Source organism: Bos indicus, chromosome 6 (genome assembly GCF_029378745.1).
Source record: "Bos indicus isolate NIAB-ARS_2022 breed Sahiwal x Tharparkar chromosome 6, NIAB-ARS_B.indTharparkar_mat_pri_1.0, whole genome shotgun sequence".
NCBI classification, from domain to species: domain Eukaryota; kingdom Metazoa; phylum Chordata; class Mammalia; order Artiodactyla; family Bovidae; genus Bos; species Bos indicus.
The window spans coordinates 68,142,028-68,153,578 of NC_091765.1; the positions used below are offsets into that span (position 1 = coordinate 68,142,028).

The 11,551-nt window shown below is 43.9% G+C and overlaps 1 protein-coding gene across 2 annotated transcripts in view; it reads right to left on the reverse strand.

Moving 5' to 3' along the window:
- The window catches only part of FRYL (FRY like transcription coactivator), a 267,816-nt gene extending 259,494 nt beyond the window's left edge, over nucleotides 1-8,322 (reverse strand). For both annotated transcript variants that reach the window (XM_019962715.2, XM_019962717.2), the window contains exon 1: nucleotides 8,077-8,322. The gene's annotated coding sequence lies outside the window, so the exon portion shown is untranslated. The remainder of the gene's footprint in view (nucleotides 1-8,076) is intronic.
- Between the last annotated feature and the right edge of the window lie 3,229 nt (nucleotides 8,323-11,551).

Below are 11,551 nucleotides of genomic sequence, written 5' to 3' on the forward strand. Positions count from 1 at the left end.
CTCCTAGGATTTATGAACAGTACAGGGACAGATTTATATAAGAATACACACTAATTAAAACGTTATCTTTCATTTATATTAAATATCAGAACAGCCAATGTACAGAGATGGAATGGAGATTAGCCGTTGTTGCCTAGGGCTGAGGAGGAGAACGCAATGGCACCCCACTCCAGTACTCTTGCCTGGGAAATCCCATGGACAGAGGAGCCTGGTAGGCTACAGTCCATGGGGTCACAAAGAGTCGGACATGACTGAGCGACTTAACTTTCACTTTTCACTTTCATGCATTGGAGAAGGAAATGGCAACCCACTCCAGTGTTCTTGCCTGGTGAATCCCAGGGACGGGGGAGCCCTGTGGGCTGCCGCCCATGGGGTTGCACAGAGTCGGATACAACTGAAGTGACAGCAGCAGCAGCAGGGCTCAGGAAGGAGGTCAGGAAGGTGATGGCGTGATGAAAGAGTTCTAAAACTGGTTGTGATAGAAGTGCATAACTCCAGAACACACTAAATACCACTAACTTGTACAATCTAAATAGGTGAATTGTACAGTATGTAAATTATATCTCAAGCTGTTATTTTAAATTTTTAACTCTTTTCAAAACTCAACAAATCACACTTGCCGAATTGCAAAGTCCATGGGATATATCCTCCATCTACCTCTCTCTTACCTAGCTGACTCCAATTAATGACGGTCCCACAAGGGCCACTTTCTTAACCAATTCTTTCTCCACAAATACAAAGATCAAGCAATAGAACAGGTTTATGAGGGAAGGAGCCAGTCCATTTTGTAAAAGAAAGAAATACTTCACACTATATTTTAATACAAGTGATTTTTCAAAACAATTATTTTCATGCCATACAAAAAAAAATACTGATAAAGATATCTATTTATTGTAGCATTATGAGTTTTAACTAAGATCATCACATCTGGTCCCATCACCTCATGGCAAATAGATGGGAAAACAGTGGAAACAGTGTCCGACTTTATTTTGGGGGCTCCAAAATCACTGCAGATGGTGACTACAGCCATGAAATTAAAAGATGCTTACTCCTTGGAAGGAAAGTTATGACCAACCTAGACAGCATATTAAAAAGCAGAGACATTATTTTGCCAACAGAAGTCCATCTAGTCAAAGCTATGGTTTTTCCAGTGGTCATGTATGGATGTGAGACTTGGACTATAAAGAAAGCTGAGCACCAAAGAATTGATGCTTTTGAATTGCGGTTCTGGAAAAGACTCTTGAGAGTCCCTTGGACTGCAAGGAGATCCAACCAGTCCATCCTAAAGGAAATCAGTCCTGAATATTCATTGGAAGGACCGATGCTGAAGCTCAAACTCCAATGCTTTGGCCATCTGATGCAAAGAACTGACATTTGAAAAGATCCTGATGCTGGGAAAGATTGAGAGCAGGAGGAGAAGGGGATGAGACGATAAGATGTCTGGATGGCATAACCGACTCAATGGACCTGAGTTAGAGTAAACTCCGGGAGCTGGCGATGGACAGGGAGGCCTGGCATGCTGCAGTCAGTCCATGGGGTGGCAAAGAGTTGGACACGACTGAGTGACTGAACTGAACTGACTGATGAGTTTTAAAGAATGTGTTACTACTCTATCAGTAAACTAGGAATCACCTACTAGGATAGAGATGTAGTATCATTTTGGGGTCTATGAAATATATGATCCCTGGAGGGTATAAGGAAAGATACATCAACATTTGCATAATTTCACAAATATTCTGCCTCATGGCAATAACTAATACAATATTGTAAAGTTTAAAAATAAAATTAAAAATAAATAAATACACCAAAAAAAAAATTCTAGAACTCATATATTTACTTTAACAGGCTCCATGGATCCCAACCCACCTCCTACGGAATACCAGGTCTGTCTGCTAGGATACTTTTAAAGAAACTATACAAAATAATAAACAAGGGTGAATCACACACCTAAGAGTGCACTTTGTGCACGCTATTTTTCATCCACATGTACCACTCTGTCTATTTAAGGATCCTACTCAGAGGAACTCGTGGTGAAGACAAATTTCATCATCCTATCCTCAGTGCCTACGTGGTGCACAAATTAGGTGCAGTTCTCAATAAAAACTTGCTGAATAAAAAGAGATTTCTTGCCTGATTAGCCCTACTGGCTGCTTGCAGCTGGGCTTTCTATTTAGGAACTTTTGGAAAACCTTTTTCCTTTCTGGGCTGGCTTAAAGAAGCACCCAGAGAGCAACAGAATCTTACCACCTTCTTCATCAGCCTAAGATGTAGCTTCCTTTTTACAATGAGCAACATTAAGGGTAGAGTAAGACCTCTGCATGTGAACTGATCAGGAACAAATATCTTCCGGCAGTCCTCCTGGGGCTATTACGAGATGTGCCAGTTGGCAGCCTCAGAGCAATTTTTAAGGCTCTCTAGAGATGAGAAGAATCAAGAAATGAGAAGAGATTAGGCTTACGGTATGTACTCCAAAAACATTTAGGGTAAAGACACTTAAAATGTTCAGGGAGACAGATTTTAACCATTTTTGAAATGATTGTGATTCTTATAGTCTATAATCATAGACTTTGTTTTGAACACAAAAATACTGGTGAAAGCCTTGTTTCTTAAGAACAGGTAAAAATAAACATAACTATCGAGCCTGAAGAAATTAATAATAATCATTTCATTATATAAAATAAAAAATAAATAAGTGTATAAAATTGATTACCCTTCTCCATTCCAGTAAATGTAACTAATTAAAATTTTCAAGTAAGACAGCTTAAGGCATTCCTATCTGAAAGTAATAAAAAAAAGAAAGGAAAAAAACTGGAATTAAAAGTCAAACCATGGTCAGTAGCTATAATGTGATGAAGGCAATTTTATGGGGGATGTTTAGTTTCTAAACTACACATTTTTTTTATAACAATATTTTACAATTAACATGTGAAACTGGTGATAAGGAAAAAACTGGTTTTTCCTTTAAACACACATATACACTTTCCCCAAATAAAACAATATGAACTTTTTTTTTATGGTTTTACAGAAGCTTTTGGGCTAATAAAAACTGCTCAAGCACTTTAGAAAATAGTAAAAGGGGCTTATTTAACTTATATGCAGAGTATATCATGAGAAACGCTGGGCTGGAGGAAGCACAAGCTGGAATAAAGACTGCCGGGAGAAATATCAATAACCTCAGATATGCAGATGACACCACCCTTATGGCAGAAAGTGAAGAGGAACTAAAGAGCCTCTTGATGAAAGTGAAAGAGGAGAGTGAAAAAGTTGGCTTAAAGCTCAACATTCAGAAAACGAAGATCATGGTATCTGTTCCCATCACTTCATGGGAAATAGATGGGGAAACAGTGGAAACAGTGTCAGACTATTTTCCTGAGCTCCAAAATCACTGCGGATGGTGATTGCAGCCATGAAATTAAAAGACGCTTACTCCTTGGAAGGAAAGTTATGACCAACCTGCTGCTGCTAAGTCACGTCAGTCGTGTCCGACTCTGTGTGACCCCATAGACAGTACCCAACAGGCCCCTCTGTCCCTGGGATTCTCCAGGCAAGAATACTAGAGTGGGTTGCCATTTCCTTCTCCAATGCATGAAAGTGAAGTCGCTCAGTCATGTCCGACTCTTAGTGACCCCAAGGACTGCAGCCTACCATGCTCCTCCATCCATGAGATTCTCCAGGCAAGAGTACTGGAGTGGGTTGCCATTGCCTTCTCCGATGACCAACCTAGACAACATATTAAAAAGCAGAAACATTACTTTGCCAACAGAGGTCCGTCTGGTCAAGGCTATGGTTTTTCCTGTGGTCATGTATGGCTGTGAGAGTTGGACTGTGAAGAAAGCTGAGCACCGAAGAATTGATGCTTTTGAACTGTGGTGTTGGAGAAGACTCTTGAGAATCCCTTGGACTGCAAGGAGATCCAACCAGTCCATTCTAAAGGAGATCAGTCCTGGGTGTTCATTGGAAGGACTGATGCTAAAGCTGAAACTCCAGTACTTTGGCCACCTCACGTGAAGTGTTGACTCATTGGAAAAGACCCTGAGGCTGGGAGAGATTGGGGGCAGGAGGAGAAGGGGATGACAGGATGAGATGGCTGGATGGCATCACCGATTCAATGGACATGAGTTTGAGTAAACTCCGGGAGTTGGTGATGGACAGGGAGGCCTGGCGTGCTGCGATTCATGGGGGTCACAAAGAATCAGACATGACTGAGCAACTGAACTGAACTGAAAAGGGGCTAGGATGAGAGTGGAGAGGGCAAGTTCCAACTTTTGTTAATGCTTTTTAACCAAAGTTCAAAATCTAACGAAGAAATATACATATAAGTCAAAGCATGGCCTGAGCTGAAAAGGACTTTACACAATCAAGAGAAAAGAGCCATCACTTGGGATTAGAACAGGAGAGCTTGCAGATAAGGTAACATGAGCTGGGTTAGAGGGATGATCCCACTGATGAGGTAACAGTAACTGAAATTCAGAGTACATGCTCTGCCCCACAACCAATATTTTACATACGGAAAATAGTTCAAGTAGTGAACATACACCCCAAACTTACTTTATTTTTTATTTTTAAAAAATATAAGATTTGCTACATAAAACAATGAAAACTTTCCCACATCACCTAAGTTTCTAACAATTCCACTATTCCTTTACCATTTTGGCATGAATCCTGTGTCACTGTTACTATGCACCTGTTACTGCAATGAGATACACATTATCTTTTTCCTACGGATGATAATTTTGCATCTTCCCCATTAATCTCCGTAACTTTCAGAGTAATGACTGTCATCCATTTCTACTTTACGTTTCCACAATACTCCTCAAATAAATGGGTACTCAACAGATGTTGACAGATTAAACCTTGTTCTAGTAATTGGGACGACAAACAATCACCATCATGAAAGATGTCTGTGGATCAAACACTATTAACAATTAAGTCACATTTTTGTACACAGAACAAAAAGCAACTAGATTAATATACCTTCCCCTAGACACTAAACCAACTGCTGGTGTTTGGTGTAACTTGTTCAGAAAGGTGTTTTTAAAAATAAATAAGCCTCTCAAGCAGCCTTTACAGAACATTATCTTTTTCTCTCACAAAGTCCTAAGTCAACAAATCCATTTACTGGGCACTAGAAATGTATTAGGTGACAGAGTGTATCTGCACAGAAATAGAGGACAGTCCTAGTTCCCAGGGATCTCAAGGGACACTTCACAATTCAAGAAATGCCTTGGCAATGTGTATATTTAAGACAATGTGTTTAAAACAATGTGAAAAGCACACAGGAAAAATATGTTCTCCAGGAAACACAGCCTAGATATTTCAAAGATAATTCTGAGTGTTTTCTTTATATGTAATCTTTTAAAAGTTCCGGAATTCTCTCCTTTATTGTTTAAATAAGCTGGTAAGTGAACAAAAACAGAATTTTGGAAACTTGCTTTAATCTTCTACTTTCTATTATGAGATGGAAAGGAAGATTATGCTAGCCAGCTTGCCTGACATACTTATCAAAGGAAAGGAGAAGAAAGGGGACCATTATGTGTACAATGCCAGATACCATCAAGATTATTAGGAAAGATCACGTGTTTGTATGTCTACACTTGCAAAATTCTATAGGAAGAGTAAAGCATCTCTCAAACATTATTCTCTGAAATTGACTTTTAGTTTCCCAGGTATAGTTTCTCTGTTGTTATTGCTGAGCCTGTGAATTTATGTTATAATGCTTCACATCACTCAAAGTTACTAAACAGTTAATGAATACTTCGGAAAGTTGTTATATTGCTTAAACACACACACACACACACACCAACCACTGGGCCAGAAGTTCCAATAAATTCACTTTTCTAAAAAAGTAGTTTTACAAAATAACAGAATGGAAGAAATGGAGAAGGCAATGGCACCCCACTCCAGTACTCTTGCCTGGAAAATCCCATGGACAGAGGAGCATGGTAGGCTGCAGTCCATGGGGTCGCTTAGAGTCGGACATGACTGAGCGACTTCCCTTTCACTTTTCACTTTCTTGCATTGGAGAAGGAAATGGCAACCCACTCCAGTGTTCTTGCCTGGAGAATCCCAGGGATGGGGGAGCCTGGTAGGCTGCCGTCTATGGGGTCGCACAAAGTCGGACATGACTGAAGCGATTTAGCAGCAGCAGCAGCCAAAAACAGACTACATAACAACACACCCACCGCAACTTTGTTTATAGGCTTGTAACTTGCACATGCAAGTACTCTACAAAGTATTGCACAAGAAGAAACTGTCAAAAATGAATGCTCATGAAAATATTCCTTTTCTAAATAAGGTTTCTAACAAGGATGTACTGTTTCTAAATGTAACTTCTTTAGCATGTTTTGACAGGTATGTGTATTAGTCGCTCAGTCGTGTCCGATTCTTGGCGACCCCATGGACTAGAGCCCGTCAGGCTCCTCTATCTGTGGAATTCTCCAGGCAAGAATACTGGAGTGGGTTGCCAGTCCCTTCTCCAGGGATTGACAGGTATAGAATAGCACTAATGCTTAAGATGGAGGGGGAAAAATTTCTTGTTTATCAATAGTACAAGCTGCTGTTACTAACTATAATGTCTATGGGTTCGGTAGCAGAAACTAACTTTACGGAAGGTATCTGCTGGACAGAATAGTTAAACTAACTTTATTTCTATCGAAATTCTATTTTTTCCGCCTAATCCTATAGACCCTAGCAATCTGAAGTTTTTTGTTTTGCAACGTTTCTTTTTCCTTCCAAAAGAATCTCCGCCAGTCAGTCGAGGTAACACTTTCCACAGTTCAAAGGTGAAGGCAAATTCTCACTACAAAGAGCTCTTGCTCCTCATCAGCACCCCTCTGTTTTTTTTTTTTTTTTTTCCCCAAATTATCTTGACCTAAAAGGGAACGACAGAGGATGAGACGGCTGGATGGCATCACCGACTCGATGGACGTGAGTTTGAGTGAACTCCGGGAGTTGGTGATGGACAGGGAGGCCTGGCGTGCTGCAGTTCATGGGGTCGCAAAGAGTCGGACACGACTGAGCGACTGAACTGAACTGAAGAGAGGTTAATGCTCCCTTACAGTGCAAATCCACAAAAGAAACGATTTTAGATGCCAGGAATGAAACTAGGATGGGAGGAAAAGTCCGACAGCGATCAAGAACCATTTCGTCCTAGAAGTGAGCCTTTCCAAAACGCAGGAAACGATGTTTTGCCCAAAGAACCTGCCGCCCGGAAGCCATAACTTCCATCAATAGGCAAAGAAAAGTTACAAAGAAGAGCTCAGCACCCAGGCAGCCTGCGCGGGTGCGGAGACGGGAGAGCTGCAAAGACGCTCCCTGGCCCCGACGGGCGGCGGCTGCGGGGTCGGTGGGGGTAGACTCCGGCTCAGGCAGGCACGGAGTCTAGGGGTGCGCCGCCGGCCCGGAGCAGCGCGGGCACGGCGCCCGCATCCGCACCCCTCCCCACGACCGCGAGCAGTGGGCGGAGAGACGAGAGCAGAGGAAAAGCAGGACAATGCTGGGCCCGGCTGGCGACTCTGCACTCTCCGTGGTCCCCAGCGCCCCTTCTCGCCCGGGGTCGCCAAGCTGCCGCGCTGTTTGCTTCCCAGCTCTGCCTTCAGGGCCAGGGAGGCAGAGCGGTGGCCGCCGACCTCCCTCCGCCGCGCCGCCTTCCTCCCCGCGGGGCGGCTCCCGCGAGGCGGCTCCCGCGAGTCCGCGAGGACGCGGCGCGCGCGAGCCGAATTGGGCGCGCGAGGGGAAGGGGACGCGCAAGGAAGCAGCGCGCGCACCGGGAGCCGGGCGCGCGGGGGAGCCAAGCGCTCGGCGCTCCCCGAGGACCAGCTGCCGCTCCGGCGAGTTTTCGGTTGAGACGGGGACTGCGGTGCGGCTTAGTGTCCGTTACGGGTCTTGGCCCGGGCGGCGCAGATTGCCAGCCATCCTGGCCCGCCTCCCCTCTCGGCCCCCATCAGAAAGCGGGCGAGGGCCGGCGATCTCGTCTCCCGCCGGGGCTGCGGCCGCCAGCCGGCGGGCATCCCGGCGCCCGCCTCTGGAGCTGGAAGAGAAAGTGAAATGAAGCGCCTTTCCCCAGGCAACACCTACCCGTCCCCAGTCCAAGTGCAGCTGCCTCGCTCCTCAGGCGCCGCCGGTCCCCGCCCTCGGGCCCCAGACTTCGTTCTCTTGACAATGGCGCGTCCCCTTTAAGGAATAATCCGATCGGAACCGATCTGTGGTTAAACCTCCCTCCGACTCCAGATTTTAACCGGATTTCTCTCTCTCTCTCTCCCCAAGAGCCCGACGGGCGCCCGGCGGTGCTGCGAGCTCTTCCCACCTCTTCCCCGCCCCGCCTACCCCCTGGTCTTCCTGATTGGCGAGAAACACTACAACAGGAACAGCAGTTCTCACACGCCACTGGCCAGTGCAGCCGCCGCTCAGAGTTACCCCCGCCTTCACCCCGCCCCTTTTCCTGGGTTGGTCCTACCTCTAATCATTCTCTGTCTTCTACTCCGTCGTTGCTTTGGAGAACTGGCAGTCAAGGCTTACCTTCCCGCCTCCGGAAAGCGAACTTTATTTTTATTGGTAAAAAGACATCTTCCTGTGCACCTGATTGGACAAGGAAGGAGTTAGTCTGCACGCCCCTTACCCATTATTGCTCTCTCTACACGGGTTTGAGAAACACGACCGCAAAGTCCTCCTCCCCACTTTGCCTAGTTCGAAGCGCCTTTCCCTTTAAATGTTGGTAGGGGTCGTAGACAAACTCATAGTCTGTGTTGGGGAAAGACGGAAAGGGAGAGGAGAAAATTTCAAAATCTCCTGATGACTTTGGAGCTGGGATCCAGCGGAATCTCATCCTTCGGTCTACTGAATGGAGTGGTTAGAATGAGCAAGAATACCTGCAATTCTAGTACTCACTCTTGAGATGTAATCAACAAGTTTTCACTCACTGTCCACTCTACTCCTACTGTCGATCCCACTGTCATTTTGCTACCCCAAAGAGCTTTAATAAAGATATCTGCAAACCTAGGGGTGCCCTTGTTTGTTCCACAATCGTTCGTTTAAATCGCTTCTATTTAAAGCTCCGTTTAATTCATATGCTCTGTTGTTATCTCGGGTTTGTCACGAGATCTAAGTTACTCTTCTGAAAAGATTGAATAGATGCCCACCCAGCGTGCCATCCTCCAAAGTTGAAGAAGTCCTTACCTCTTGCTAGAACTGCGTAAGGGAGCCTGGGTTGAGCCCAATTGGGCACCAGAAGGTTATTCCTTGAGAGAATTGGGGGAGTCTGGCACCGGAAGCTTAACCCTGCAGCAAAACCTCACGCATGGAAAAAGGAGGAATTCTTCGGCAGCCTGGTAAGGTCTGTGTTAGGAGCTCCCCAGTTTCCCATGGGAACTGTAAGAACCGGAAGGATTGTACCTACTAAGATTCGGTACTCAAGTGCTTTGGTACCTATCTATGAATGTTAGGGAGAAATAGTTAAATGTCTGCCTCCCTTTGCCAATGAACTTAGAGAGACTTTGGACCTCAGGATGTTTAGTATATTTGCAGTGAGAGCCCAGCGGAAACAAGCGGTGCCAAGAAAGTGGCAGCGCTTGGCAGTACCCCAGAAGGGATTTAGGACCAGAAAAAGGGAGATAAACAGTGGCAGCCCACTCCAGTGTTCTTGCCTGGAGAATCCCAGGGACGGGGGAGCCTGGTGGGCTGCCGTCTATGGGGTCGCACAGAGTCGGACACGACTGAAGTGACTTAGCATAGCATAGTACATAGGAATTTTCGGAGAGTTCAGGGGGAAAATCTCCTGGAAATACCCTAAATATGGAAGAGTGAGAAAAGGGAAAGGTTGTAGGTGGTTTAGGTGTTTCTATTAGAGGCAAGAGACAAGGAAATAACCTGGATTATATTTATATGGCCTTCACAGGTTTTTTTTTTGTTTTTTTTTTAATCAAGATCCAGGTTAAGTTTTCAAGTTCTTTGTAAATCTCTTGCTTCATGAGGCCAAGAGTATTTTGTTACACTAGCACATTGGGCTCATAACTCCAGAAAGCAGTCTACAGTAACCTCTGGATTCTTTTCCTTACACCTAACCAACCATGATCATCACCTAACAAATGTAATTTATATTGTTTTCTCTCTATTTCACACTTGCCCACAATAGGTTTATTTATTACTTTTTTAGCCTATACACCCAGACTCCTGGTAATAATACTGCTATTGGTATTTTACACTGAGGAAGAATTTAGAAAATCTACAAACCTGCATATGCAGGTCATTCTTAAGAATGTTCTGTGTTATTGAACACAGCTCCAATTCTAACCCCAGAGAAACTGATAATTTGCCCTTTTATCTTCAGAAGGACTTTATATTTCCCACATTTGTTTCCCATCTCTAAGCCAGATACCCATTCTTCAAAAAGAAATATTCCAGACTTCCCTGGTGGTCCAATGGTTAAGATTCCACCTGTCAATGCAGGGGACACAGATTCTGTTTTTGGTCTGGGGAAATTCCACCGCCGAGGAGCAACAAAGTCCTTCTGCCACAACTATTGAGCCCACAATGCTCCAGCTACTAAGCCTGCACACCTAGAGCCCATGCTCGGCAACAAAAGAAGTCATTGCAATGAGAAGCCCCGCACCACAATGGCAGGTAGCCCCCTACTTGCAGCAACTAGAGAAAGCCCCTGTACAGCAACGAAGACCCAGCACAGCCATAAAAAATATTCCCCCAATTTATGCCAGTATGACCAAAGCTTTTCAACATCCTTGTATATAGATCTTTGTTAAAAACTTTTAAAGGGATCCCCTGGTGACTCAGTCAGTAAAGAGACTTCCCGCATTGTGGGAGACCCGGGTTCAGTCCCTGGGCCAGGAAGATCCCGAAGGAAATGGCAACCCATTCCAGTATTCTTGCCTGGAGAATTCCATGGACAAAAGAGCCTGGTGGGCTACAGTCCATGGGGTGACAAAGAGTCAGACATGGTGAAATTTCGGAAAGGTGAAATTTCACACATTACAATCTCTTATTCTCTTTTGTTTGTATATAAAGGTAAGCCAGTAATTTAGTTTTCCTCAGAAAAATTATGTTACCATGTATATGGCAAATTCTTTTCAGTTCACCATACATTCATATAGGAATTATTATGCACTGAGTAAACAACAGGGGGAATTAATGAATGTATCTCCATTCTCCAGAGAGTATAATGAATTTCCAAATTCTATCTGTAAGTGGCACAATTTTATCTCTCACCCAGCATGTAGGTGGATACCATCTATTAATCAGTGATTTTCCATAGTAAAATTAAGAAAAAACCCAGTCACTAAAAGCTATCTATCAAAATCTCTTTCCCCAGTCCTTTATTAGTATTAACAAGAATAAGACACATTAAAACAAAATCTGTTCATAGTAATTTGTTTTATAAAGAAACTTCAAAAAATATTTCCTGGATCTCTATAGAGGAGGAAGTCCTATGCATTCTATACTTCAATGTCTTCTTTTATAAAATGAGAACTAATATTCATTTAGAAGATCACTGAAAGATCTTCAGTTATCAGTAAAAGATTCAATTATGTTCAGTATGGTA